Below are 26,970 nucleotides of genomic sequence, written 5' to 3'. Positions count from 1 at the left end.
CTGCATCGGCAGGCAGATTCTCAACCACTGCGCCACCAGGGAAGCCCCAGCACTTGTTACTTTTGGATGCCCAACTTTTATTCTTTTTGCTTGATAACAGCAGACTCTCATCCCTCTGGGGAATTTTTTCTCTCTCTTGTGTTCTGTCTTAGTGGGATAGCAAATCAGGGCTCTCTGCTCAACCATAGCTAAGAAATACTCTTCTGATCTAAGCCATGCTGACTGGGAACTCTCGTGAGTAGAGGAACCACTGTCTAGAAAGAATAGAGCTATTACTTACCAAGTAACTCCTTCTGTCTTAACCCTTGAACTGCCTTGATTCTTGTCCCTTTCTGTCCCCCTTTTTCCTGATTCACCAAGCTTTCCGTTCTCAGTGTTAGTTGTTACCATTCCAAAAATTTCCTTTTTTCATAAGTTATCACCAGAGAGTATTCCTGTTGCTTACAAACAAAGAACCCTGACAGTGAATGCAACTATCTTCTCTGTTCCAGCTTCAGGTGCCCCATAGGAGATAAATCTTTTCACAAAGTGGAAAGGGAGAACAAATTCCAGAATCCAGCTTGCTTTAATCCAGCTGATTGGATATTCTCATCCCAAGATATTTGCTGGGGGAGTTGGAACATTGTACAGTCAAGTTTCAGAAGTATACAGCCTGCACAACCATATGTGACCACCTGGAAAAATCCCCTCCATCGCTGAGGGCAGCTTGGATTGAATTAAATTCAGTGGTGCAGATGCATAAGTGAGCAGGCTGGGAGAAGGTACAAAACAGATAGTTTCAAAGTATATGGCCCAGTTGGAAACAAATTATTTGGTTGAGTTTTGCAGCACAACTTGTCCAACGACTGCTCTGAGTAGGAAATTTCTAAAGCTACAGGATTATAACGGTCTTATTTTAATAGCACAGGGGAGGGAAATTGGGCCCTGAGACCCTCTATCAGCAACGTGGCAGTGATGGATTTTCCTTCTGGAGCCCTATTCCCTTACTTGACCGACATGATTACTATAGACAGTTGGATCTGACGACTTGGCACATGAGAGAGTGTCTTGGGAGAGTGAATTAATGACAAGTAAGTTCCTCCAAAAGATTATTCTCTTGGCCTGCATGGCACACCCAGTGATGGCTATTCTTTAACGTAAACGCCAGCAATCTGTTCTGCTTTACTCCGCTAATGAGGTCACCGCCCAGAGGGGCAGAGGAGCCCATCCTGCAGGAGGACTTGTCCCAGAATTGACATTCCCACTAAGCAAAGGGAGGGAAGAAATTTTCTGTGCAGCTCGGGAAAGCACCTGGCCTGTGGGCTTTTCACCTCTCTGTTTACCTAGAAGCCACAAGGTTTAGGTCCTAGCCTCAGGCAAGGTCTTCTAGAAGATTCTACCATGCTTTCAGAGATTCCTGAGGACACTTTTCTGGAAATGGCATCTAGGTCAGTCATGAACTTGCCCATTCTCTCTAATGTTGCCTTTTTATACCATTAAGTCTGCAAATAATGTCCCTGAGTCTGTTTGCACTCAGAGAGGATTATCCATTCGTATGGTCAACGTGTCTTGTTTCAGGCTGAGCTTCTCATGCGTGAAATGCATTGTCTTTCCCCTTCAGAAGTTTACTGCCTCAGTGACCTTTATATTTGACAAAAAGCCTTTTTAATCCACCTCGCTGCTGCTTTCCTAAGTGTTTCCTCCTCTGGCTGGCATTATTGAAAGGACTTTCCCTGTTGACGGGCGTTATTAAGACATGCTGTCTTTTGTATGGAATCAGAACTGTGCTCTTTTATTTGCCTTTATTTTATTTTTCTAAATTTGCATTGACAACATGTGCACTTACACAGGATTATCGCATAGATGTATATCAAGCATGACCGCCGTATGTTAACATTAGATGCAGAATTCTATTCATTTCTCCTGTTCTCTCAGATCCCAGATGGGAATAGTTCAGGGTTAAAAGGTAGCAAGAGTAAACCTTCCCAAACTCCTTCTATGACTCTGAGGACCAGGATTGGATGATGTATTATTTGGCTCCCAGATTATCTGAGTGCTTTGGTGGGTGGATATTTGCAATGAGGCCTTTGTTCCAAGCCCTGGTTAACATAAAGAGGTTTGTTCTCAGATCCCTGAACAGAGCAGAGAAAACACCAGTGAATACTAAAGGTGATTGTGCTTTCAGCCTGTGGTCTGTTACCACGGGCAACCAACAGTCTATAGAGGGGTTGTGAGTTGAAGAGGGTGCTAACATCTTTTTAAAAATCAGTTTAGAGCAAACCATTAGGTTCTGTGCCCTGGCTTTACCATTCACTCCTCTGGACAAGTCACTTCATTTCTCCAAAGATTACACATGTCATCAGCTAGCAGGAAGTTCAAGTAATGCGATACATGTAAAAGAATGCTGTGAATTTTGAAGATCAAAGTATGGGTTGTTTCTAATATTATGCTTTAGACTCTATGTTAGTTAAGAGAAAATAGATTCGTTATCTCTCAAATGGGCTTCTCGTCACTAACATTTGTTAACAGCCTCCTCAAGGACAGGCCGTATGCTAGGCATTTGATGCTTGATAATTTTTTTTTTCCTGACAACTGATGACATAGGCATTAGTATCTCTATTTTGAAATTGGGGATTCTTATGATCTGAGAGGGAAAGTGGGTCATCCCACGGTCACACAGCTTGTAAGTGACAGAACTGGGATTGAACACGGGCCTCTCTGATCCTAAAGTCTAAGGTTCTTTTTTTTTTTTTTTTTTTTTTTTTTTTGCGGTACGCGGGCCTCTCACTGTTGTGGCCTCTCCCGTTGCGGAGCACAGGCTCCAGACGTGCAGGCTCAGTGGCCATGGCTCACGGGCCCAACCGCTCCGCGGCATGTGGGATCCTCCCGGACCGGGGCACGAACCTGCGTCCCCTGCATTGGCAGGCGGACTCCCAACCACTGCGCCACCAGGGAAGTCCTACGGTTCTTTATTTTATTTTGCTTGCTCCCCTCCACCAATCTTTTTTTTTTTTTTAGAATAAAAATCTGTAATCCAGAGGTGGAAACAGTTATCTCTTGTATTCCACTGCAGGCATCTTGTGATCTTTCTGGATTTGATCCACGCTGCTTGAGGAAGCCTCAGCTCCTTATTTCATTAGCTCAGAAGAGTAAAAACACGCCCATGTGACAGTCTTAAGGGTAATACTGCCATGATAATGAAGGCAACACCATCAAAAGCAATTACGTTATCAAAAAAAAAAAAAGATCACGTTTAACAACCAATTGTGACTAATTAGACTTTGAATAGGAAATCAATAGAAAAGGCTTGAAGGCTCAATTTTCCATAGAGCTGACAGTCTGACCATTTTAGGAGTGAGAATGAAATTATTTTTAATTAACATGACTAATCATTTCCTATCATTTTGAGGCAATTGGCTTTGTCTTCAAAGAGGTGTGGTGGAGTGCTGTCCCCCACTCCATGGCTAGTGGCTGGGGGCACGTCTAAGCACATGTAACACTGGAGGCCTGGACCACTCTGGCTGGTGTATTTCCCATCTCAGAATCATCACGGCTCAGGGCCCCATTTGTGTCTTTTCTTCTGACTGTTTTTCTTTCTAAGGCTACATGAAACTGTTTCTAATTTCATGAATGTCCATTTCTAGGGCCGTTTACTCATCATGAAAGTACAGCCTTCAGTGAGTAGACAAGCTATGAGGCAGGTTCTACTTCTTCTCTTTTCTCCACTTGTCACAACAATGTCTTCCCAGATGTTTGTGCAGACTGCCCGGCTCACTTCTAGCCTGTCCCTTTACTCTTCAGGAACCAAGGAGGGGCCAGCCTGTAGATCACCCTCACTCTGAGCGCCAACAAGGATGGGAAGCAATATTCTATGGTCTGTGCCCAGTGGTATAATTGTGAGGCAGTTGTGAAATGACAGTCTTGGGGGCTGTCTGATTCAAACACCCTTTCTCAATCCCAGTCCTGAAATATCCTTTACAGGGAGACCAAGCTTTGGTTATCTGCTTGGTGCTCTTCTGCTATTTTCTCAGGTCTTGGGGTGATTCTGAAGAGTGAAGTGACCTCAGACAGCTATGGTTCTTCTCTCCTGATGTCAGTCTACTCTCCTAGTATAACTTAGAAGTACTCTCGGAATCAAAGATTCTCCCCGCACTGCCACCACTGCCACCAGGGGAATAGGAAGGAATGAAATGGGTGAATGGATCAAGAAGCACCATTCTATCCCCATTGGGTTTCCTACCAGATTCCAGGAATGCCTTCAGCCTGGAGCAAGGCGTTGGGAACTTGTAACTGTCTTCCTTGCTTTTTACTTTTGAGACTAGGACAATTCATTGCCATGACACTCTTACTTTCTCAACCCAGAACTTAAGAGCTATGACCCCCATCTTGCTTTTTCTGATTTTATGTCCTTTGACTTTTTTGTTTTTTAAATGTTTATTTTCAATTATACAAGCGGCATATGAATGTATGTTCTTATTAAAACTTCAAGTAATTTCAGACAAGTCAACTTTCCTTTATCTCAGAAAGGAAACTTGCCCTTGACCTCAACTCATATCCTCTTCTGGGTGAACCATTATTTTCAATTTAGTGCATATTCTTCCATATCTTTTTCTATGCTTTTATATACATATATGCTCACAGGGAGAAGTACGGAACTTTGTCTACTTCTGTTTGCTTATGAAAATATAGGTATTGTTTTGGAACTTGATTTTTTTTTTTAATTTGACAATACATCTGAAAGACTTTCCCACATCAGTACTCATAAATTGAACTCATTTTTAAACTGCTGCAATGTGTTCAACACAAATTTCGATTTACTTATTTCCCTTGTTTGGACATTTTGATTTTTTTTTTTAGTTTTTTGCCATTGCAAGCAAAGCTGTAGCAAATGTCTTTACATATGTGTCTTTATGCATAAGTGCACATCTTTCTACAACTATTTCTTGCGCATATACCAAAAAGTGGAATTGATGAATTAAGATTCTTTATATTTAAACTTTTAATGGATTTTGCCAGACTGTTCTCCAAAACAGCTGAATGAGTTGATGCTGCTTCAAGCAGTATACAAGATCATCCACAAGCTCATGCTCTTACTAACACTTGTTATTATCAAATATTCAATCTAGTAGGTGAGAAGAAGTGTGTCCCACTAATTTTATTTTCTTCATGACTCATAAGATTGAGCACATTATCATAGCTCCTTTGCTCCTTTGCCATTTTGATTTCTTTTTCTATGAACTACTTATATTCTTTGTCCATATTTCTGTGGGTTCCTTCTGATTTCTGACACCTGTTTCAAGAGTTTCAGCATCTCCTTGGCCCCAATCTCTGATTGACAGCATGAATAAGAGCATGGGATTTAAAGTCCGCCATATGTAGATTCAAATCCCAGTTGCAACCCTGCCTAGGAGTGTGACTGTAACAGGTTATACACTTATGCTGGTTTTCTGCCTTCCTGTCTATAACATGGGGACACTAATGCGTACTATGCAAAGTGTGTTTGTGTGTGTGTGCACAAGTATGTTAAGATGAAGATATATGTTAAATGGCCAGTAGGCCATTATGATCTCCCCAATGGAATGATCAGTTGTGCTGTTTTATATCACTTTCTTGCCAGGTTCCAGGCATGGGCTGTTGGCTCCTTGATTTGGTTTACTGTATACCTCTAGCAATAAGGGTAGCTGACTCCCATATTGTGAGTAAATCCCAGGGCTAATGCTGATTAGCCCTAGTTTGGTCTCTGTATATTTCCTTAGTTTCTTTGCTTGGATTTTGAACCCAAGGTCTGGTTAGCCCTCTGAAGTCATTGTATCTGCATGTATCTTTCTTCCATATGCACCTATGCCCCTTGTGCTCTTCTGCTAATGGCATGCTACGTACAGGGCTGTCATCTCAGCCTGACTCCCCAGCCTTCACCTTCTCTATTGCTCTTTCACTGACAGAGCCAAGACTTGACCCTGCATTTTCAGATTTCTAAGCCCATGCTCTCAACCAGGGCTAATAGCTCTACGAATATCACCCCTGAATCTCCGACTTAATCCCTCTGAGCCGCAGCTTTCTTATCTGTCCCCGAAATAATAATGCCAAATTCACACTACGGTTGGGGGCTTTAGATGTGATAGTTAACATAGCACAATGTCACATTCCCCCCTGTCCTCTTGTCTGACTTACAAATCATCACCAAAGTAGTTTTCCTTTTGCTTGTTTGTTTGATTGTAATTCCTTTGTATAGTAGATTTTCAGTACACAGTGGGTTTTATTAAGATTCAGTGGGCATTTGGCTGGCCTCCTTCTAAGAAACACAACCAGAGGTAAAATGTTAAAATGATGATGAATAATTATGATGAAAACCAAAGTCATGTTTACTCACCATAGTTTCACGTTATAGTTTTGGCTAAATGGGAAATGACCTGTTAAAAATTAAAAGTTAGTCACTGGAACTTTCCTGGTGACCCAGTGATTAAGAATCCACCTGCCAATGCAGGAGACATGGGTTAGAGGCCTGGTCTGGGAAGGTCCCACATGTTGTGGAGCAACTAAGCCCATGCACCACAACTACTGAGCCTGCACTCTAGAACCTGCAAGCCATAGCTGCTGAGCCCACGTGCCACAACTACTGAAACCCATGTGCCTAGAGCCTGTGCTCTGCAACAAGAAGAGTTACTGCAATGAGAAACTCACACACCGCAGTGAAGAGTAGCCCCCACTTACCTCAACTAGAGGAAGCCCGCGCGCAGCAACGAAGACCCAATGCAGCCAAAAATAAATAAAATTTTAAAAAATAGTTACTGGGATTTGAGGAATGAGATTTTATAGATATTATTATTTTTCTAGAGAGAAATATTCCAGGGCTAGATAAAGAATATCCCTGGGTAGTGCTGGCTGGCCCTTTGCATGTCACTGCATCTTTGCCCATAAAAAGGGCAGTTCATGGACCAGGGAAATGGAAGTTTGGCTTTAAAATATTTTTTGAAATGTAGGCTCCGAAGAGGTGGGTGCAATCTAATAAAAGTTTTACCTGATATCCAGGAACCAAGAGAGGTTGGCACCATTGTTTTGTAAAGGAACTAATGGCACCATACATAATGGGACTGACCACAGTGGCAGGTCAGATCTTCAGGAAAGCTGGTGGGAGGGATGGGGTGTGTCACTGGGCGTGTCCCCATGGAAGGGCATCCAAGTACTTCTTTCACCTTCTTCTCTGTGCCTCTTCAGACAGGTTTGTCATCCCAGGAAAATTGAGGCAGCTTAATAAGCTCTCAACCAAATAGCTTGCTTGATTGTTTAAAAATCAATATTGCCCTTTTGGCACTGAATTTTTCAGTTACTTTGATGGCTTCTCAACCAGTACAAAAATGGTGAATGGGAGGTCAAGAAAAATAATGCATTTTGAAGTCTCACTTGGGGCATTTTTACTCTAGAGGGTAAAGACCTTCCTTTTTCACTCTGACAAGACTTTAATTTTTAAGTTTTGTTTTTCTTTCTGAATTAATTTGATCCTGGAGTTACACGCCAGCTAAATATTTATTGATGATGTGTGAGCTTGAAAATGAGCCCCACTGGATCTCTGCTCCTCAGTACTCATGTTTCCCCATCTTCCCGTCTCATTCTCAAGGTGTCCTAAAGACAGTTTTGTCGTGTGTGTGTGTGTGTTTCTGTGTGTCTGTGTTTTCTTAATTGCAGTTTCTTTCTAGCCGGAATCCAGCCTCTTCTTTCACTTGGTGGGAAGTATTCACACATAGGTTGTAGAGGATGTGCTAATTAATGGATGTCCAAACATCTGGGGGAAAACAAGCAAAGTTACAATTAACACACAATAAACAAATACAGAAAAGGTGGACAGATGGAGCACATCAGGAAGATGGCTTGGGGGAATGCACTGTCTACCCTGTCTGCACCTGTTTCCTAGCACCATTCCATTTGGAAGGGAAAACATGTTTATCTCGCTGTCTGTGAGTCCTAACTTGATGCCTGACACTGTAAACTGAAGCCATTCGCTGGTCAGCAAGGAGGGACTCTCAGGAAGGGGGGCATGATTATTCTGTTGGCAATTCACAGACACCCAGGAGCTTTACTGAAAGAGCCCATCTCTGGGCCTCACGTGCGTGTGTATACACACATATGGATTAAAATATTGCTTCAACCCTCACCTTCCAGCCAGCCTGAAATTATTCTTTCTCATTCCCAATTCTCCCTGTTGTAATTAGCTCTTCAGACCACACACCAGAGGGTCTACAAAAGCAGCACAAGAGTAAAAAATAATAAAAGCTAACATGTATTGAGTGCATGCAGAGTATGAGACCATCTTCTAAGTGCTTTCTGGGCATTATTCCATGGACACCTCACAGCATCCTTAGGAGTTAGGTGTGGTTATTCTCTGCATTTTACAGAGAGGAAAACTAAGGGACACAGAAGTTATGTAACTTGCCCATCAGACAGCTGCTTGTGGCATGGCTGCTATTCATAATTCTTACCTAAGCTTTACTTGCTAAATGGTAACTGTTCCGCCTTTTATCCAGTGTGTTTCCTGACCCTGGACTTTCTCTTGTTTGATCTTGTATATGCCAGTTTTTAACTTTTTTATCATGTGATCTATCTGGCTCTTGACTCTTGGGTCCCTCTCAAGAACTCTAGCTAATACTCACCACAATGATTCTCCCCAGCATGGGCTGCTTCCATCATTCATCTCATTTATCCATGCTAGTAGGTCTTCACGATGAAGACTGAACTCCAACCTTTGAACCTGTACTCCTCCAAGTCTTCTCCATTCTCTAGAAGGAGGCAGGACTCCTGCTTGGTATGATCTTATGTATTTCAGTCATTGTAAAGTTGAGTTCACCAGTGGTACAAAATCTCAAGAACCATTGACTCCCAAAGCATGATTTTCAAGGTAACACAGGAGAATAAGAGAACTCATAGGAGCTTCAGTGTTTAGTAATCCTTTACTGCCTTGAGTATAGCTTTCAGGTTCCTTACTGGTTCTGGCTCATGGCTGGATCTTCATTATGCACCTTTCCCTTGCACTTTAGTTTCTAGTCTCTAACCTTTCTTTATTACTGGCAGTTTCCTAGATGTCCCTCCCTGGGCTTTTCTTCTTTTCTGTTGATTCTCTAAATGTGAGAGTACCCTCAGATGTGTTCCATGCTCTCAATCCATCCAGTTCTATGACAAATATTATTTATTTTTAACAACTCTCAAGTGTACCTCTCTAGCCCTACTCTTGACTGGAAACCAAACTGGCATACCCACTTTCTTCATTTTTCTGCCCCAGTTGGTGGTCTAAAACCACTATGTTGTACACAGGATTATTCAGTGGAGAGTGTTAAAGTGTTAACCCCAGCCCAAGTCCCAGTGGATAAGCTCTATGACTAGCATGGGGCTACATCTGGAGAAAGAAGTGATACCATTCCTTTCATCGAAGGGCACTGACATCCTACCAAGTTGTATATTCATGAGGCTGTGTCCTCCAATAAGGGGACATCATTTTTTAATACTCACAAAGTCAAATTAGCCTACAGCTTCTCCTACATTTTAAAGAAAGTTCCATGAGAGCAGGGTCCTTGTGGGTCTTGTTTGCCATTGTAGTCTCAGTACTCAAAACAGTGCCTGGGGGCTTCCCTGGTGGCGCAGTGGTTGAGAGTCCGCCTGCTGATGAAGGGGACACAGGTTTGTGCCCCGGTCCGGGAGGATCCCGCCTGCCGCGGAGCGGCTGGGCCTGTGAGCCATGGCCGCTGGGCCTGTGCGTCTGGAGCCTGTGCTCCACAACGGGAGAGGCCACAACAGTGAGAGGCCAGCGTACTGCAAAAAAAAAAAAAAAAAAAAAAAAGTGCCTGGAACACAGAAGGTACTCATTCATATTTGAAAAATACATTATAAAAAAATAATAAATAAATTATTTTTAAAATTCCTTCTTCCAAAATGTGTTGCTCTACTTTTGATAAATTCAACTAATGATGGGACGAACGAGATGTTCAAAATTGGGAGGCAGAAAAATGATCTAAAATTTAAAAATTCATGAATTAAAGATAATAATAATAACTAAATTTATTGAACATATTATGTGGTAGGCACACTTAAGTTCAATCTTCGCATGACCCCTATAAGGAAGACTCTTGTATTATTTCTATCTTATAGATGAGGAAACTGAGGCACACAGAGTCTATGTAACTTGAGCAAGGTCATGTGGCTACAAAAGTGTTGAACAGAGCAGGGATGCTACATGGTACATCTGCAGAAAGGAGTGGAGAAATAGAAAGTCTCAGAGCAGAGTGTCTGACTTGGAGCACCATGGTTTGGAATAGGTCCATAGACAGGGATTGATTCCTGGAGCTCCACAATGGCGTTCCAGACCCTTTCAAAGAACAAGCACGTCATTTATTATCTAAACTGGGATACGTTTTCTAAGAGAATGGGTTAATGGGCATAAGCCGGATCTCAACAGAGCCAACTGAGACACATAGGAGCCCTACTTCTCTACTCCTGGTTTATATGGTATGGGCTCTGTCCACACTAGGCATCATGTTCTACTTTTACTCATGTACTTTCCACTTTTCAGATTGACTCTGCCCACCTGATGTCTTGGCAAGCACACAGTAAATACATATTGAGCTGGATGGATTATCCATGGACAATTCTGACATTGAATTATCTCATTCAGGATGCATAATGGCTTTGTACTATGATGTCATGGGAGTACTTTGTCAACATTTTTTAAACAATTTTAAAGTAATGTAAATAGTACTGGCTAAACAAAATCAACAACGACAGACAAAAATGGGTAACTGAGTTAAGGTCCTTGTTCTGATAGATGTTTTACTGGGGTGAAGTTGTTTAACAATCTGGGTATCCTTGTCCTTTTTAAAAATATGAATGGATCATCATTGGGGATCCTAAAAGTCTCGTTTTATTAGTCACTTTCTAAAATGTAATTGTCAGTCCTAACCTAAAATCATCTCAAAATGTTGCCCATAGCCATTTTCTTCTCTGCAAACCAAGACCATGTGATGGAATGTGTTTGCCAGAGAATTAAAATGAGACACTTTCCATCTATCAAGAGATCACAGAAAGCAGAAAATGAGCAATGTTGAGGCATGTTGTTTTTCCATAAAGTTGTTAAAATTATATTACAGTGATGATAAGAAATAAATATCATCCATTCTTTTTTAAAAATAAACTTTGTATTTTAATACACTTTCAGATTTACAGAATTGTCATGGAGATAGTACAGACAATTCTTGAATACCCCACACTCAGTTTCTGCTCTTAACATCTTACATTGGTAGGGTATGCTTGTCATAATTTATAAACCGATGTTGATGCATTATTATTATTAATATTTCTCTATAGGTAAGTCCCCCATTAACCTCCCCCCTGGCTATTTTCAAAATGTCCTACCCTTTGGTTTTCTGCATTCAGTTTTCATTTAAATATGATATGCATGTGTGTGGTTCTTTTGGTGTTTATTCCCCTTGGTGTTCTCTGAGCTTCCTTGATCTGTGATTTGGTGTCTGTCATTAATTTTGGAAAGGTCTCTGCCAGTATTTTCACATATTTCTTCTACTCCATGCTCTCTTCCTTCATCTGGTATTATAATTATACGTATGTTACATCTTTTGAAATTATCCCATTGTTATTGAGTGTTCTGTTCTTTTCTATAACTACTTTTTCTCTTTTCATTTCAGTTTGGGAAGTTTCTATTGACCTAACTTCGAACTCATGTATTCTTTGCTTTAACTGTGACTAGTCAACTATGAGCCCATAAAAGCATTAGTTATTCATGTTACAGTGTAACATGTAATATAAGTAACTTTCCTTTTTATTTGTTCTTAAAGTTTTCATCTCTGTGCTTACTTTACTCATCTGTTGTCTCATGTGGTATACTTTTTCCATTAGATCCCTTGACATATTAATCATAATTATTTAAAATTCTCTGTGTTATAATTCCAGCATCTGTATCATATCTGAGATGGGGTTTGATGGACAACCTCCTTAGACTGTGTTTTTTTTTTTTTCCCTTGCCTTTCACTGTGCCTTATAATTGTTTGTTGAATGCTGGATGTGGTGTATTAAGTAATAGAAACTGAGATAAAGAGGACCTGAAAATGAAGTTTCATGTTAATTTGACTAGGAATTATTCTTTGCTTAATGCTTTTGTACCTATAGGTGCCAGAGGCTTCACATTCACTAGTGTTCTTGGTTTTGTCTCCCCTCTTGACTGTGGTTTCCTTGAGTATTCCTCCTCAGAGAGAATCTGTGTCTTGCAGCTATTTCAGCTATAGTCTGCAAAACTATTATGGTACTCTAACCATGTTACTGTGATGATAAGGCACAGGGAAAGAGGAATGTCCTACAAACATGCACTTAAATCTCAGTCTTTTAGTGGGCTTACTTCTCTGACCTGTGACCTTCAGAAGTGTTCCTTCTGTTAGAGCACCCATCCCCATTCGGTGAGAAAAGAAGTCTAGAGAGGACTCGGGAGAGAGAGGAATGCCTTCCCCATGATTCTGAGACAAGATTCTGTCAAAATCTTCCCCTCCCCAGTAGTAAGCCTTTGTTATAGGGAAGGTTCAGGGCATTTTTCACAGGATTATTCTTTCTCTCCTCTTTCCAGTTCCAGGAGGTGCTCTCTTTAGACCTTCACTATGTGACGATTCCTGTAGATGCTTGGTGGGAAGTCACACAAAAGTGTGGAGGCCCCATAAGATAGCAACCCAAGGGGTTCTCACTTTCAAGTTAGGCCACATTCACCCTCCAAGCGTTCATCAAAATGATCATTTAAGATTTTCTACCAATTTATGATTCCAGTGGTTTCTGTTCTGTGGAAACAGTTCTTGGCTGTGACTCTTTGAATTGACCTCTGTCTCCAAATTTCAGGCTGGTGGTTTGCTCTACAAACTCGTTTCTCCGATGAGTCCAACAAAGTCATTGGTTTTCAGTTTCCCCAGCTTTTTCTTATAAGGATGGGGGTGATGACTTCAACATCACATCACTGAAAGTGGAAGCCTATTTTCTTTTGAAGCTATGAAGACCCCACATCTTGCCACTCTCTTAGGGAGGAGTTAAGAGTAATGATCATCATTTTAAAGAATTGAACCATCAGGGACAATGTAGGAAAAGTGTCTCACCTGGGCTGTGCCATCCTTCCATGCCTGTGGTTGGAGAATTATATCAATAACTTTCCCTAATATGGTTATGCTCTGGAGATACCACCTTTTAATCAGATGCTTGAGAGCAGAAGGGGATAGAAGCCTCCATGGATGGGCTCTATTTAAGGATGTCACCATTATAATTGTAATTTATAATTGTTCCTCCAAAGGATGTTGTGAGCTGATTGATAGCAGAGCCATCTCTCCTTCCCATCCTCATCTCTATTTTTACTGTGTTGAGTTGAAGAATTTTAAATTCATTTCTACTCTCCAGAGGAATTCTTGGATACCTGCAACCATCTTGTTTCCTCAGCTAAAATACCAAGTCATTGCACTCCTCCAAGATCCTGGGTTCCAGTGAACCCAGTGATGTACCATGAAGAAAACTGTCAAGAAGCAGAGGATGGTTCAGGAATGCTGATTCCCAACAAATTCCTTCACCCTACTCCCTCCAATGAAAAAGGAAGAAAAAGGATAAAGTGCTGTCCAGAATTTTAAAAATCCCAAAGGGATTATAAATGTTCACTATTACAGCACACACATTTATACACAGAGAAATTTGAAGGTTTTCTGATTTCAATTAAGATTATTATGTCCTCTGAGTGATGGTTTCTCCTTTCTTCCCCCCAGAAATCCTTTTGGCTGATATCTTTTAAAAGAGCATTAGCTAGGGATAACTAGGCTTACTTTTATTGCTTCTACTTTTCCTCCAGGTTTCTTTGTCTTAAATTCTGAAGTCTCTTTCCCTAGCCTGTTAAAGTTTAGCAGCTTGAAATCAAGGACAAGAGTCATTGTTACTCTTCATGTGAAAGATAAGCTCTGTGGCTTTTATAGCAAAAAGTATATAAGATTCTAGAAAAAAGATGGAAGTCAGATAATTTGGGGCTGTGAAAAGTCCTTTACTATTAAAACAGAAGACTAAGGACACATTTCTGTCATGCCTATTATTAGTACCTGGGTTTCATTTGTCAAATTATGAAGCCTCTGAGCCTCAGTTTCCTTAACTGTCAAATAGGGGTAATAATACCTGCCTTGTCATTTGACAAACTATTGGGAAGTTCTAATAACATGCAGAAATTTCAGGTCTTTGTGAAGCACCATGCACATAAATGTTTGTATTTTACTTTCCTTAGCAGTATTTGAACATGGTAGCTCATTAAATATTCAGAAACAAATCATGGATACTTCTTGATGTGGGATGTCCTCATGAGCCTGTGACACTCAGTGGATTGTGAGCCATGGAATGGCCTTGAAAAACTTTCCTCAATGCATAAAGCAGAAGAGTGATATGCTTTTGGTTGTGGGCACTAATGATACAACCAAAATAATACAGTCAACTTCCTAGGGGAGAATTTTACAAAGCAAACTACTCCTTAGATTCATAGGTTCTTATAACAAGCTATGCAAGGGGAAAGTACTAAAATTTATCATTTAATAGATACATAACAATCATGATTCATAAGGACTCAAGTAACTACTATTAATATTTATGAAATTCAAATCTCACTGATTAATATTTTTTTGGGTTTTTTTGTTTGTTTGTTTTTGGTGGTACGTGGGCCTCTCACCGCCGTGGCCTCTCCCGCCATGGAGCACAGGCTCCGGACGCGCAGGCCCAACGACCATGGCCTACGGGCCCAGCCGCTCCGTGGCACGTGGGATCCTCCTGGACCAGGGCACGAACCCGTGTCCCCCGCATCGGCAGGTGGACTCCCAACCACTGCGCCACCAGGGAAGCCCACTGATTAATATTTTAAAACATTATCCCTCCGCACAATCTTTAGCAAGCTACCCCTGTGTTTGTGTTCCTGTACCCATTGTGCCAAGTATGTGTGTGAAAATCTAGTACACTAAATTGATACTTTTCTGACCCCAATTTTCAAGCATTCTTAACACCAGTTTACAGATATAGAGTATATATTTAGAATGTGTATTTGTGTGCGTGTATGTGTGTGTGTGTGTGTGTGTATCTTTCATGCAAAGTATATGCGTACGAAGTATACGCACATGAGTATTTCAAAATCAGTTATCCTGACTCTAAATGTTCAGCTTTTTATTTATATCATTCATGGCCTTTAGAGAGGGTTTTTTTCTTGCTTCCCCAACCCCTGGAAGGCCTCTCCTGACACTTCAGCCTCTGACATCTCAGCCCCACATATTGAGCCCTCACGTGGGGAATTTAATTCCAGATTACTAATATCAGAGCATGCTAGCAATGTTCTTTGACCAGTCAGTGTCTTAATGCTTCTTAGAATTAAAAGAGGTCACTTTCTGATTCTCTGAGCTTTTGCTATTCAACTCTCTTCCTTGCACTCCCCTCTCTCATTGTATTACTATCAAAAAATATGTGTCCATCACTAGATATTGCAATCCCCACCACTACCACCAACACACACACATGACCACATTGGAAAACTGAGCTCCAAAATGGTCCATGGATTTGACCGAAGTCACATATACCATTACTGACTTGGGACTCAAATGTCTAAGCCTTCTGAAATCTCATCTGCCTTCTTCACATTGAATTATTTTGATCTCTAACTTCCGTTATTTCAGAAGAGCAAAATGCATGGCTTACTTCTCTATCCAATGGATTAAAATATTGAGTGAGGTGTAGAACATATTGTACATTCTAACTGGAAAGCCTACCAGTGTGCTACTCCTTCAGGATGAAAAACTTAAAATCTGTCTCTGTCTTCATTCTCCTGTATTGTTCACTATGTCCCAGTGAGAAAATTTAAGAAGGGATCTTATTATGGCTTCTGAAGACCGCTTTTTAAGATTGAGCTATAATTTTCAAAAATGTATTGTTAATATCTAAGTTTGATGAGTGCTGACTATATACCTTGTAACTGCTACCCAAACCAAGTTATAGAACATTTCCATCTTCCCAGAATATTTCTTCATGACCATTTCCAGTCAGTCTCCATCCTAAACTCCAAAGAGGCAATTGCCTTCTGATGGTATATATTCTTTAGTGTCTAATTTATGTTGAATTTGCATAGTTTATTTCTTGAGATTTATCCAGAGTGTTGTATGTATCAGTAGTTTATTCATTTTGTTGCTGAGGAATATCTATTGCAGTAATATGCCACGAAGTATATTGATGGTCATATTCAATTTGAGGTTATTGTAAATAAGTCTGCTTTAAACTTTCTTGCATAAGTCTTGTGTGGATACATGTTGTCATGTATTTTGGGTACATATAGGGGATTGGAATTGTTGTGGTATAAGCTCTATGTATGCTAAATTTTTAAAAATTACCAAAGATTTTTCAAAGTGATTTCTACAAGCAGTGTATGAGCATTCTGGTTGCTTCAGTTCCTTTACAGCAATTGACATTATCATTTGTTTTTAATGATAACTATTCCAGAATATGTTAATTTTTTTAATTTTAGTTTTAATTAGCATTGTCCTGAGGACTAATTGAGTGTCTTATCATAAGCTTATTGTCCATTCATACATTTTCTTTGTGATTTATCTAAGTCTTTTGCCCATTTTAAAAGCTGGATTGGGGGGAGGAGCTTCAAGATGGCAGAAGAGTAAGGTGCGGAGATCACCTTCCTCCCCACAAATACATCAGAAATACATCTACATGTGGAACAACAACTACAGAACACCTACTGAACGCTGGCAGAAGACCTCAGACCTCCCAAAAGGCAAGAAAGTCCCCACGTACCTGGGTAGGGCAAAAGAAAAAAGAAAAAACAGAGACAAAAGAATAGGGATGGGACCTGCACCAGTGGGAGGGAGCTAATGAAGGAGGAAAGGTTTCCACACCTTAGGAAGCCCCTTCGCGGGCGGAGACTGGGGGTGGCGGAGCGGGGAAGCTTCGGAGCCGCGGAGGAGTGCGCAGCAACAGGGGTACGGAGGGCAAAGCAGAGAGATTCCCGCACAGAGGATCGGCGCCTACCGGCACTCACCAGCCCGAGAGGCTTGTCTGCGCACCCGCCGGGGCGGGCGGGGCTGGGAGCTGAGGTTCAGGCTTCGGTTGGATCCCAGGGAGAGGACTGGCAGCGTGAACACAGCCTGCAGGGGGTTAGTGCACCACGGCTAGCCGGGAGGGGGTCCGGGAAAAGGTCTGGACCTGCCGAAGAGACAAGAGACTTTTTCTTGCCTCTGTGTTACCTGGTACAAGAGGAGAGGGGATTAAGAGCGTCGCTTAAGGACCACCAGAGACGGGCATGCAAGCCGTGGCTATCAGCACGGACCCCAGAGACGGGCATGAGATGCTAAGGCTGCTGCTGCAGCCACCAAGAAGCCTGTGTGCGAGCACAGGTCACTATCCACACCTCCCCTTCCGGGAGCCTGTGCAGCCCGCCACTGCCAGGGTCCCGGGATCCAGGGACAACTTCCCCGGGAGAACGCATGGTGGGCCTCAGGCTGGTGCAACATCACACTGGCCTCTGACTCCGCAGGCTTGCCCTGCATCCGTACCCCTCCCTCCCCCCGGCCTGAGTGAGCCAGAGCCCCCGAATCAGCTGCTACTTTAACCCCGTCCGTCTGAGCGAGGAACAGATGCCCTCAGGCGACCTACACGCAGAGATGGGGCCAAATCCAAAGCTGAACCCCGGGAGCTGTGCGAACAAGGAAGAGAAAGGGAAATCTCTCCCAGCAGCCTCAGGAGCATAGGATTAAATCTCCACAGTCAACTTGATGTACCCTGCATCTGTGGAATACCTGAATAGGCAACAAATCATCCCAAATTGAGAAAGTGGACTTTGGGAGCAACGATATATATATGGTTTTTCCCTTTTTCTCTTTTTGTGAGTGTGTATGCGTATGCTTCTGTTTGTGATTTTGTCTGTATACCTTTGCTTTTACCATTTGTCCTAGGGTTCTGTCTGACCAAAAGACAACCCTCAGAATGGGAGAAAATATTTGCAAATGAAGCAACTGACAAAGGATTAATCTCCAAAATTTATAAGCAGCTCAATAACAAAAAAACAAACAACCCAATCAGGAAATGGGCAGAAGACCTAAATAGACATTTTTCCAAAGAAGATATACAGATTGCCAACAAACACATGAAAGAATGCTCAACATCATTAATCATTAGAGAAATGCAAATCAAAACTACAATGCGATATCATCTCACACCAGTCAGAATGGCCATCATCAAAAAAATCTACAAACAGGGCTTCCCTGGTGGCTCAGTGGCTGAGAGTCCAGCTGCCTATGCAGGGGACACGGGTTCATGCCCCGATCCGGGAAGATCCCACATGCCGCGGAGCAGCTGGGCCCATGAACCATGGCCGCTGAGCCTGTGCGTCCGGAGCCTGTTCTTCTAACGGGAGAGGCCACAACAGTGAGAGGCCCGCGTACCGCGAAAAAAAAAAAAAATCTACAAACAATAAATGCTGGAGAGGGTGTGGAGAAAAGGGACTCCTCATACACTTGCTGGGAATGTAAATTGATACAGCCACTATGGAGAACAGTATGGAAATGCTTAAAAAACTAAAAATAGAGCTACCATATGACCCAGCAATCCCACTACTGGGCATATATCTTGAGAAAACCATACTTCAAAAAGAGTCATGTACCACAATGTTCATTGCAGCTCTCTTTACAATAGCCAGGATATGGAAGCAACCTAAGTGTCCATCATCGGATAAATGGATAAAGAAGATGTGGCACATATATACAGTGGAATATTACTCAGCCATAAAAAGAAATTGAGTTATTTGTACTGAGGTGGATGGGCCTAGAGTCTGACATACAGCGTGAAGTAAGTCAGAAAGAGAAAAACAAATACCGTATGCTAACACATATATATGGAATGTAAAAAAAAAAAAAAATGTTCGTGAAGAACCTAAGGGCAAGACAGGAATAAAGACACAGACCTACTAGAGAATGTACTTGACGATACGGGGAGGGGGAAGGGTAAGCTGGGACAAAGTGAGAGAGTGATAGTGTATATATGGACATATATACACTACCACATGTAAAATAGATAGCTAGTGGGAAGCAGTTGCACAGCACAGGGAGATCTGCTCGGTGCTTTGTGGCCGGCTAGAAGGGTGGGATAGGGAGGGTGGGAGGGAGGGAGGTGCAAGAGGGAAGAGATATGGGGATATATGTATATGTATAACGGATTCACTTTGTTATAAAGCAGAAACTAACACACCATTGTAAAGCAATTATACTCCAATAAAAATGTTAAAAAATAAAATAAAAGCTGGATTGTTTGTATTTTTGTTATTAATGTTTTTTAATTCTTTATATATTCTGGATACCATTTTCTTGTCCAATATTACATATTGCAAACTTTCTTCTTGTCTTTAATTTGCCAATTTATCTTTTTAACGATGCTTTTTGATAAGCGTATGCCCTTCATTTTGATGAAGTCCCATCAATCATATTTTTCTTTTATGATGAATGATTTTTGTGCTCTGTTTAGGAAATTTTTGCCTTACCCAAATTTGTAAAGGTGTTTCTCTATATTTTCTTCCATAAGCTCTATAGTTCTGACTTTTACAATTAGGTCTCTATATACCATCTCAAGTATTTTTGTGTGTGTCTCAGGAGTGAGTCTGAGATCAGGAATTATATTGTTTATGTGGACATCTATTGTTCTAGCACCATTTGTTGAAAAGAATATCCTTACTCCGTTTATTTAACTTGGCACCTGAATTCCTGCTCTTAAGCACTGGGAAAGGATATTGCCTGCCTGCCATGTTCCATGCATTTTCAGATTCACGTGAATGACTTCATGCATACTTCAAATATTATGGATCATATCACCCTGCCTTTGCGTGCTTAGTTTCTTCTACCACAACATCTTTTCTTTTCCTTTCTTCCTTTTTTTTTTTTTAGTACTACCAAAAACACAGCTTAATAGTCTTAGAAACCTTCCTTGATTTTTCCTGTATGGTTTGGCTCAGTGCCTCTTTTGGGGTGTCATACAGCATCATGGATTTCTCTTTCAAAAAACTTGTCTTACTGCATGCTAATTTTCTCTTTATTTGACTGTCTCCACAATAAGACACTGATTTACTTGAAGTCATGCTTATCTTTTTACCTCTGTATCCAAAGTACTTAACACAGTGACAGGGAAAAAAAAAGAAAGGAGCCATTCAAGTCATAGTTTAAATCAAATTTCTCCTGGATATTCCACAGAAGTAGTGAAATATCATAGGCTTTACAGCAAGATCATTTTGATTTCAAATCTCATTTCTGCCCCTCACTTGCCATTTTAATTGGGACAAGTCATTTAATTGCCGAATCACAGTTTATTGTTCTGTAACATACAGATGTTTAGAAATACTTTCAGGACATTTATCGTATATGAAAAGAATGATGTCCAGAACCTAGTAGCTGCTAAATAAATGGGAGCTAACATATTATTCTTTTAGTATTAAAATGGCAAAGGAAAGGCTTCTGTCTGAGCTCTTCTACTTACCTCTTCCACTACCAAGGGACTTTTGACTTAATAGTTCCGTAGAAAATATTATGCTCTTATCTGTTCATTAACACAGAGTCACAATTTGGAGGCAGTATCCAAGATATAGTTTCAAAATGGAACCTGGTTTATAAATGTATTCTGTATCTATACAATCACACCAAAAAAATTGAAACCAAGCAGAAATCATATCTTAGAATAATGATACTGCATCATTACAGAGTTTACCAAAGAAAAATGTATTCCAAATTGCAGAGCTGTAATTCTATACAGATGTCCTGGGGACATAATACTAAGAAGACTGAAATGTATCCCTGGAACCCATGAGATGTGGTTAAGGCCCTAATTCACATGACTTCCAGGGAAAGCACTTTAACCATTAGGTAGGTATTCTGGAAAGTCATATTCCTAGGTCTATTCTCGAGAACTTCTCCCTTCTACCACCCTCTTCCCAGGTTATGTCATTTACTCCCATCTGTCCCACTTAGAGGCACTTGAGAAGCCCACAGAATTGCAGTATTTTCTCTCTGAAATGCTTTTAAGTAACATTTTAAGGACACTATTTCCCAACATCACTCCCACTTATGGCGCCCTACAGCATGGAGTGTACAAATCACTTCCTCACACATTGGCTTTCATGCATGCTAAATGCTTTTCTAAATTGACCTGATACCTATTAAACCTGAAGTGGACTTTTTAAGATCTGAAGAACATTTAATCAATGGGGTATTAGATTGAATAAATCATAGCTGAGATGAGTTCCTTAAATTGATACGATCTTTAATGAGCATTGCACTTGATTTAATAATCTATTTATTAAATACATTTAAAAATTGGTAAATTGAACACTTGCCGTAGAACAAGCAATTAGGGCTATTTTCATTCCGTGTTTATTTTCCTGAGTTGAGACAATGTTTGTTAAGTTTTAAACACATTGAGTAAATTTTCGTATCATTTTTTTTCAATAACTCTCTAAATATTAAATCTTAGTGTTGGTTACACCCACTCTCTGTTAAATTACAGAGAGTACTAACAAGCATAAAGGAAGATTTACTAATTCCACAATTACTAGTATTGAAATCTCTAGTGAGTTTATAAAATCTGCATAATAATAAATCTGGGTTAAGATTGGTTAAATCTCTTTAACCTCTATTAAATCCAGTGAGAAATGTGTTAAAGAGATCCTGTCATATTGAAGCAAACTTTAAAAGAATATCATATTTTTTCCCCAAATCTCATTAAACTGACAATGCGGTTTTTGGATTTCCTTTATTTCCTTTTAACTTATTGCTAGTTATTACTTACATATTTATGTGTAAAAAGTAGCTTTCTTGTTCCTAAAGCCCTTCTCCCTCTGGGCTGATTCAGTTTCTGAAGGCCTTATACAAGCTCTGGGAAATTACAGTGCCTTCTCCCAGTTGCAGTGCATTCTTAGACAAATCTGAATGTTCCCAATTTGAGTTTCTGCCCTTTGTATCCAAATCCTTGATGAAAATGAACAATTCATCCCATTCTGATGTATAAATCTCTTATTCCAGTACATCAAGATAAAGGTCATAGACTACATAATGATTCCTTACTTGTGTTACTAATAACATCTTACATTGTTAACCCTGAAACTATTTTAAAAATCTAATTTACTTTTCTCTGTGGATGCCAGGCCAGATACTCAGCTTATATAACTCAGTGGGATAATTCATCTTCACTCATTTCTGGAAGGAGAAGCCAGCCTGATGCCAGTTTATTTTCCGTATTTGCCTGAATTATGAAACCAACCTATAGCCAATTCTAATCAATCCATGAATATTTATTAAGCTCCTACTAAGTGTTTTTTTTTTTTCCTTGTACAAAAAACTCTATTTTCAAAGCATTACAAGGTGATTAGGAAAATCCATTCAATTCCACAAATATTTCTTGAATACTTATTGAGCATGGCGTAATACCAGTTAAGTGATATAAAAATAAGGAAGATGTGAATACTTCTCCCTGAAACACTGTTATCTACTTTTGTGGAGCAGGGAGGTGAAAAGAGACGTATGAAAAAAAATGCTGAGGATTTTATTTTCATGAAAATGTAGAACACATGACTTTGAGTAATGAAGAACACAGGGGAAATATGCTGAGGTCAGATTTTTATCTTATTTATTTTCCAACTGTACTGAGGTACAACTGACAAAATTGTAATACATTTAAAGTGTACAAAGTGATGATATTATATACATAATACTCTTTTACATTGTGAAAGATTACCACATGGAATTAATGTCAATTAACATATCCATCACTTCACATATTTGTCTTCTTTTTTTAAATAAATTTATTTATTTATTTTTGGCTGTGTTGGGTCTTCGTTGCTCCGTGCGGGCTTTTCTCTAGTTGTGGAGAGCGGGGGCTACTCTTCCTTGTGGTGTGCAGGCTTCTCATTGCGTTGCCTTCTCTTGAGGAGCACGGGCTCTAGGTGCTCAGGCTTTGGTAGTTTTGGCACGCGGGCTCAGTAGTTGTGGCACACAGGCTTAGTTGCTTCACAACATGTGGGATCTTCCCGGACCAGGGCTTGAACCCGTGTTCCCTGCATTGGCAGGCGGATTCTTTACCACCGCGCCACCAGGGAAGCCCTGTCCTTTTTTTTTTCTTTTTGGTGAGAATGTTTAAGTTCTTTTCTCTTAGTGAATTTCAATTATACAACACAGTGCTATGGACTATAGTCTCCATGTTATACATTAGACCCTCAGAACTTATTAATCTTACAACTGAAGGTTTGTACCCTTTTACCAACCAAACTCTCCCTATTTTCCCCCGTCCCCAGCCCCTGGCAACCACTTTTCCACTCTATTTCTATGAATTTGACTTTTTTTTTTAATTCCACATATAAATAAGTCATGCCATGTAATATTTGTGTTTTTCTTTCCAGCTTATTTCACTTAGCATAATGCCCTCCAGGTTGATCTATGTCATCCCAAATACAAAATTTCCTTCTTTTTTAAGGCTGAATAATATTCCATTGTATATATACCACATTTTTCTTTATCAATTCATCCACTGTTGGATGCTTAGGTTGTCTCCATACTTTGGTATTGTGAGTAACGCTGCTGTGAACATGGGAGTACAGGTACCTTTTCAAGATGATTTCATTTTCTTTGGCTGTATACCCAGAAGTGGGATTGCTGGTGGTACTATTTTTAATTTCTTGAGCAACCTCCATACTGTTTTCCATAGTGCTGTTCCACTTTACATTCCCACCAACAGTGCACAAGTGTTTCCTTTTATCTGCATACGCATCAGCATTTGTTATTTCTAACCTCTTTGATAAGAGACATCCTAACAGATGTAAGGTGAGATCTCATTGTGGTTTTGATTTGCATTTCCCTGGTGAATAGAGTTGCTGAACACCTTTACAAGCACTTGTTGGCCATTTGTATATCTTCTTTGGAAAAATGTTTATTTAGGTCCTTTGCCGATTTTTAATTGGGTTATTTCTTTTTTTGCTATTGAGCTGTGTGAGGTCCTCGTATATTTTGGATATTAACCCCTTTTTGGATATGTGGTTTGCAAGTATTTTCTCCCATTCCATAGGTTTCCTTTTCATGTTGATGATGATTTCCTTTGCTGTGCAGAAGATTTTCAGTTTGGTGTAGTCCTGCTTGTTTACTTTTGCTTTTGTTCCTTTGGCTTTTGGTGTCAAATCCAAAAACTCATTGCCAAGACCAATGTCAATGAGCTTGCCTCCTGTGTTATCTTCTAGGAGTTTTATGATTTCAGGTCTTATGTTCAATTATTTAATCCATTTTGCTTTTTTTTTTTTTTTTTAAGTGAATGGTGTTTCATTCTTTTGCATGTGACTATCCAGTTTTCCCAACACCATTTATTGAAGTGAATATCCTTTCCCCATCATCTTTGGCTTCTTAGTCCTATGCTAATTGACATATATGTATGGGTATATTTCTATGCTCTCTGTTTCATTCAGTTGATCTATGTGTCTGCTTTTATGCCAATACCATACTGTTTTGATTACTGTAGAGAGAGAGAGAATTTAGCTAACAATTTGAAGAAGAGCTCTAAGCATGCATTTCATTTTTTTCCTTTAGCTCTTTATAACAATGAAAATTAAATTAATAAAGGAAGCATTCAGGTTATGGTATTTATCCAGAATTTAGGTGGAAACAGTTGGCAGGAGCCACCCACGAAGTGGAAGGGTGGTGCTATTGGCCACAAAAGGTAGTTTGGAGATTCAATTTTGTGGGTAGATGATGTGTTCTGTTTTAAAGGTGCAGGGACAGTAAGATATTCCTGCTGAATGTGTCCAGTAGGCAATTGTAGACAGGAAACAGGAGCTCTGTGATTAATGAGGATTTGACTTGATTGAACATGGGGCTGGAAATGTAAATTTAGGAGTCATTAGCATAGCAGTGATGTTTAAAGCTATGAGAATGGATGAGCTCTCCTAGGGTGGGTATTAAAGGAACAGAAGGCAGAGAGAAGACTGGCTTCTGGAAGCCCCATTCTAAGGGCGGCGGTGAAGAGGAAGAGAATCAGTGATGGAAACAGAAAGAAAAACGAGTTTCAGGGCTGAAGGTTAGAGAAAGCCAGTGAAAGATATGGCCAAGGTCAAGCAGGAGCATCAGCTATGTCCTTTCACCTGAGCAAAGAAAGAGGGTAGACACAGAAAGGGCATGATTGATCAAGTAATAAATAAAAAGAACCATTGGAAGACTTTAGGAGAATAGTAAGGAATTGCCATGAAAGACTCTTTTGTGTATAAATATGTTATTCCATTTTGTTTCTGAGACCTCATGTGAGCTTTCCCTGGGGTCTTTTATATACACTTCAGTGGAAATACTTGTCATATAGGGGACTGGGGTGAGGTTCATACCCAGGGCTGCCACTTGCTGGCTTTGAAGTCCTTGAAGATGAAACTTAACCTCTGTGAGCCTGTTTGTCATCAGTACGATAAGGTTATTAATACATGCTTCATACAGCTAGCTTGACAAGTAAAATAATTAACATAAAGCACTACTTATGCCTGACATATGTGTAACTATATATAGTGCTATATGAGTATAGAGTTATGTACAGATATATAGCAACAAAATACTAATTGCCATTTTAACAATAAGCGAGTTTTTGAAGTAATTAGGAGAGTGGGGTGTTATCATGTCTTATCAGGGTGTTATCAGAGTCTTTGGAACAGCAATTGGGCCATAAACCTTACACTTTCCTTCAAAAAAAAAAAAACCTAATTTAAAATTCATAGACAATTTAATTTAAGGCTTAAGGAAATACCGAGATAAGTGTTCTGGAGTGTGTTTTATTAGAAAGTGCAAATTCTTGTATTTTTACAGTAGTAAAAAATTGCAAACAATGGAGATATTGCATCAATGGGGGATTAGTTAAATACATATAATATATCCATAAAATGGACCACTATACCATGGAAAGAGTTTTAGAAATCAGTTTACAGGACTAGGTACATGATTCTGTTTAGGAGATGGTTTGATAGATATTACTTCTACATCTCTCTCCCTCCTTCCCTCCCTCCCTCCTTTCCTTCTTTCCAAAAGGAAAGTGTGTTATATTTATAAGCAAATAAATAAGAAGAGATATTTCATTTTTACTGAGGACATACCTCATAGACCTTTGAACACCTCCTACACCAGGAAAAAAAATACCTCAAATATAGGTGACGCCACAGCCCTGCATGATTGTTGCACAAAGCAAAAGGTGTGTCCCCAAAGAAATGCAGAGGTGAAAGTTTCCTCCAAGTCCATGTCTGGTTGGGGAATGTGGCAGATTGCATTTTCCAAAGATTTCTGTATCAATATATCCCCTCCCACATGCTCTTATTACAATGTGACCTTGACACTCCTCCATTGTGAGGTGGGTTCTGTGTTGCTTCCTCTTGAACCTTGGTGGAACTGTGACTATGATGGAAGTGATGCTGTATAACTTTTGAAGTTGAATTACAAAAAGAATACGGCTTCCACCTCATCCTCCTGGAACACTCACCCTTGGAACCCAGCCACCATGCTGTGAAGAAAAGACCCTAGGGAAAGCCCACGTGAGGTCCCAGCCAACAGCAGCCAGCAACGGGTAACATGTCGGTAAATGAGCCTTCACAAGATTCCAGCCCCTGGCCTCTGGGCCACCCCAGCTGATACTGGGTAGATCAGAGTTGAGCTATGCCTGCTGATCCTGACCCAAATGGCAGGTTTTTGAGCAAAGTAAATGCTGTTATTTTTAGTTACTAAATTTTAGGACCATTTGCTATGTAGCAATAGGCAACGGGAATAGAGAGTGAAATGTGATTCTTGATGGATCATTGGTGAGGACTTCTGCAAACAAGAAGCTATAACTTTAGGACATATTTTAAGAGAATCTTGTTTTAGAGAAGCCTCTTTCTCTTATCTTTTCTTCTATATTTTATAATCGTGAAGATATACATTTATG

Source organism: Grampus griseus (assembly GCF_964374135.1).
Source record: "Grampus griseus genome assembly, chromosome: 2".
Taxonomy (NCBI): domain Eukaryota; kingdom Metazoa; phylum Chordata; class Mammalia; order Artiodactyla; family Delphinidae; genus Grampus; species Grampus griseus.
This window is presented reverse-complemented; position numbering follows the sequence as displayed.